Consider the following 4,855-nt stretch of genomic DNA (forward strand, 5'->3'; position numbering starts at 1 on the left):
TTTCTATTTCTCTACAGCCTCACCAGCATCTATTGTTTCTTGACTTTTTAATAATTGCCATTCTGACTGGCATGAGGTAGTATCTCATTGTGGTTTTGATTTCCATTTCTCTAACGATTAGTGATGTTGAGCTTTTTTTCATATGTTTGTTGGCTGCATAAATGTCTTCTTTTGTGAAGTGTCTGTTCATATCCTTTGCCCACTTTTTGAGGGGGTTGTTTGTTTTTTTCTTGTAAATTTGTTTGAGTTCCTTGTTGATTCTGGATATTAGACCTTTGTCCGATGGGTAGATTGTAAAAATTTTCTTCCATTCTGTAGGTTGCCTGTTCACTCTGATGATAGTTTCTTTTGCTTGTGGGTGCTGTCAGGTGGCAAATACTCTGTATGAGTTCCTTGCTTATAGATAGCCTCAATGTGGTGGTTTTCTCAAATGCTAGTTGTAGTAACAGTGTACTGGACAGGTAAGTAGAGTCTTGGCCACCTGCAGAGATGGGAAGGTGAGGGTCTTGAGAAACTTATCTCATTCCCAACATTCCCAAGCACCGTGCCTCGTGTCAGCCGGTTTTTGTATTGTGTTGTGCAGTTTGACCTCCAGGCCAGTAGGTGGCACTGGCAGGTAAGAGTCAGCTGCAGTGGTAGCAGTAGGGTGTGTGTTTGATCTTTTCTCACCTGAAGGCTCTCTCTTGATGCCTCAGGCCATGGACCACACTGTGGCACTCCACAATGGCCTGGGCTCTGCTCTCAGAGCTAGGCAAAACTGGGTGAAGATACACTAGGCTCATTTGCTCTTAGGTCCATCAATGGCAGGTGCAGACAACAGCTCTGACTGGGGTAGTCAGAGAGTGGTGTAGGTTCTGTGAGATTTCATTTGTTACAAATGGCCTTAGTGTGGTGGCTTTCTCAAATGCCAGCTATAGTAGTAACGTACTAAGTAGGTGAATGAACTCAAGACCTCCTGAGTAGCCAGGATGGTGTGGGCAATGGTGGTAGCTGAGGTCCCACAAAGGATTTCCTCTTCCTGAGCTTTGTGTGATTGCGTCAGTAGATGTTATAATGGGCTGTGCAGGTTGGCCTCCTGGCTAGTAGGTGGCACTTGTAGGAAAGAGACAGCTGTGACAGTGGCCATGGGATTTATGCTTGACCTCTGTTAGCCAGAAGTACTCAGAAGTCCCAGCATATCACGTGGGCCATGGAACTCCTAGAGGTCCCTGTCCCATGTTCTGCCACCAAGGTGGGTAGGCGGGCAAAGCTGGGTCAGGTGAGTCTGCATTCAGGTTTCCCAATGGTGAGCACAGTAGCAGCCCCAACGGGGGTGTGAGGGCAGTTTCCTGTTTGCTGGGGCAGTGTTCCAAGGGAGGCATGGAAACACCTCTGCTGCACAAAAGAGGCTGCATGAAGAGAGAGTGGAGCCCAGGCTTCACAGCCCAGCAGGCAGTAGTGGGACTCCAGTAGCTTTCAGGCCTTGACCTGGTGGGTCTCCCGCCAACAGCCCATTGCTGGCAGGAAGCTGAAAAAGTCATCTGAGTCCCAAGCAGTTTGTGCTCAGTTTGTAAAATTGCCCCAGGCTGCAAGACTCTCTGCTCTGGACAGAAACTGGCTCCCAGGCAACACCTTGGCTGGTCTGGGCCTGCGAAGTGAGGGTTTCCCCAGCTCCTGCACCTGCAGCAAGAGCCTATTACCACTTGACTCTCAGTTCTGTCCATGAGGGTTTGTCCTCACTTTAGATTGGCGATCCCAGCTAGGATTCTCTCCCAACCTGTGACCACCGCTTAAGTTACCTGGCAAATTTCTGCAAGGCCCCCTATGAATTAGGATCAGGAATGGCATGGGCTACTTTCAAAGTATTTGAAGTTTCTTTCATTTTTTTCTGTTGTGCTCCTATGTTCCTTTCTGAATAAAAATTCACACTGTGAATCTCTCTCTACACACTGTTTTGCTCTTTCTAAGAAAGTGAAATGTGCTAAGAAAACCTCCAATCCACCATCTTGGAAAGATCCCTGCTACTTTGAAGTTTTATCAGCGTTTGGGGGGTAGTAAAGTGCTTCCTGGAACTTGGGAATTAAGGAAATGAGACTACATTCTGAAAATTAAATTGAGATTTAGTTGGCTACTGGGCCAGCATTTACTAGACACTGAAATTTTCTTTCTCTGTTCATTTCTTACAGTGTAAAACTTTCAAGTTTTACTAGTGGTTAACAATTTTTTTAAAAAAATACAAATTTCAAGAAAAATAGAAGAATAAAATGTAGTTGTTATCACAACAGTAGTAGTATTCTTTGTGTTTTCATGTTCCTTGGTTACTATTGGATTTAATCTTTTGTGTTTTTAGTGGCCAATTATATTTCTTTTTTAATGAAGTATCTGTGATATACTTAGCTTATTTTCTGTTGGTGTGTTAATATTTTGTTATTCATTTGTAATAGTTTCTGATACTAACAAATATTGGTGTCTAAGGAAAGCTGAAATCGTATTTCTAATGATTTTCTACCATCCAATTTTCCTATCAATAAGAAGGAGGAGCAGTGATATAGATGGGGTAAGAATAAGGATATTTAGGCGTGGGCCCCACTCGGGTCTGAGTTTCAGTTCCTTGGGGAGGCCCCTGGTGTCCAGATACCACAGCTTCTGTCACGTGGAACCTGCTGTGGCTGCTCCAGCCCCAGGGAGGACCCAGGACACCCAGAAGCTGGAAATGGACTCAGTGGCCTTTGAGGATGTGATTATGAACTTCACCCAGGGGGAGTGGACTTTGCTGAGTCCTTCCCAGAAGAATCTCTACAGAGATGTGATGCTGGAAACCCTTGGGAACCTGGCCTCTGTCAAAGTCTGGGTGAGAGATTCTGTGGACATAGAGAAGGGATTCAACGTGGTGAACCCTTCAGCCAGATTCCTGATTGTCACCTGAAGAAGAAAAGTCATACTGGGTTAAAACCACTCAAATGCTGCGTGTGTGGGAAAGTCTTCCTTCCTCATTCATTCCTGGACAGGCACATGACAGCTTACGCCAGACAGAAACTATACGAGTGTGATGGGGAATGGGGAGAGAAGCCCCGTAAACAGAAACAATGTGGGAAAGCCTCCATTTCCCCCAGTAGTGGTCCAAGGCGCACAGTAACACCAATTCGAAAGAGACCTTATGAATGCAGGGTGTGCAGGAAAGCCCTTAATTCTCCTAATTTATTTCAAATTCATGAAAGAATTCACACTGGAGAGAGGTCCTACAAATGTAGGGAAATCATGAGAGCCTTTACTATTTCCATTTTCTTTCGAAAACATGGACAAATGCACACTGGAGAAAAACGCTATGAATGTAAATAGTGTGGAAAACTTTTGATCATCCCAGTTTATTTCAAACTCATGTTACACTGGAGAAAAACCTCACAAATGTAAGCAATGTGGTACAACTTCATTCGGACACATGAAATCAGAACCCACACGCTGGAGAAATCCCACCAATGTCAGGAAGGTGGGAAGATACTCAGTCGTTCCAGTTCCCTTTGCAGACATTAAAGGTCTAACAGTGGAGGAAAACTCTACAAACATCAAAAATGTGACCAAGTCTTAGACGTCCCACGTCCCTTCCAGCACATGAAAGAGCTCACACTGGAGAGAAACCTTGTGAATGTAATAAATATGGTAAAACCGTCAATTATCCCAGTTGTTTTCGAAGACATGAACAAACTCATAGTGGAGAAAAGCCATATGACTGTAAAAGGTGCGATATGGTCTTCGGATGTGGCAATTCCCTAAGGAGACATGAAATGACTCACACTAGAGAAAAACCCTTTGACTCTAAACAATGTGGTAAAGTCTTTACTTTTTTAAATTGCCTTCGACAACATGAAAAAACTCATTTAGCTGGGCGCAGACAGTGCTTCTGGAGGCTGAGGCAGGGGGATCACCTGAGCCCAGGAGTTTGAGACCAGCCTGGGCAACATAAGAAGGCTGGGTATCATGGAGATGGACGACATAAATTGAAGAATGCACACTGGATGGAAATGTTAGTAGTTTGGAAAATACAGGAACATTTTCAATTTTAACAATTACTCTATGTTTTTTTATTATTATTTTTGAGACGGAATCTCACTTTGTCCCCCAGGCTGGAGTGCAGTGCCAGGCTGGAATGCAGTGGAGTGAACTTAGCTCATTGAAACCTCTGCCTCCCGAGTTCAGGTGATTCTCCTTCCACAGCCTCCCAGGTGATTGGGATTACAGGTGTGCACCACCATGCCCATGCCCAGCTAATTTTTACATTTTTAGTAGAGATGGAGTTTCACCTTGTTGGTCGGGCTGGTCTCAGACTCCTGGCCTCGAGTGGTCTGCCTGCCTCCGCCTCCAGAGATGCTGGGATTGCAGACATGAGCCGCCATGCCCGGCCTAGATACATGTTTTACATGTCTTTTTACAGAATATATAACATGCAGCACCGTGAAGCACAGTCTTCATATCCCTTAAGAAAATCTGTGACCTGGGAATGGTGGCTCACGCCTGTAATCCCAGCACTTTGGGAGACTGAGGTGGGAGGATCACTTGAGCCCGGGAGTTTGAGTCCAGTCTGGGCAACATGGCAAGACCCCATGTCTATGAAGGAATGCAAACAAATTAGCTAGGTGTGGTGTGGTGGTGGGTGCTTGTGGTCCCAGCTGCTTGGGAAACTGGGGCCAGAGGATCTCTTGGGCCTGGGAATTCAAGACTACAGTGAGCTATGATACTGCCACTCCAGCCTGGGCAACAGAGCAGGACCCTGTTTCTAAAAAAAAAAAAAAAAAAAAAAAAAAATATATATATATAATATATATATATCAGTATGTACTCACACATATATATGTGTGTGTCTATATATATATGTGTGTCT

The 4,855-nt window shown here is 44.7% G+C and overlaps 1 pseudogene; it reads left to right on the forward strand.

Annotated features, from left to right (window-relative positions):
* Window positions 1–2,575: 2,575 nt before the first annotated feature.
* LOC108541867 (zinc finger protein 101 pseudogene) lies at window positions 2,576–3,920 on the forward strand (annotated as a pseudogene).
* Window positions 3,921–4,855: the final 935 nt, after the last annotated feature.

This window comes from Rhinopithecus bieti, unplaced genomic scaffold (genome assembly GCF_001698545.2).
Source record: "Rhinopithecus bieti isolate Rb0 unplaced genomic scaffold, ASM169854v2 scaffold_20206, whole genome shotgun sequence".
NCBI classification, from domain to species: Eukaryota; Metazoa; Chordata; class Mammalia; order Primates; family Cercopithecidae; genus Rhinopithecus; species Rhinopithecus bieti.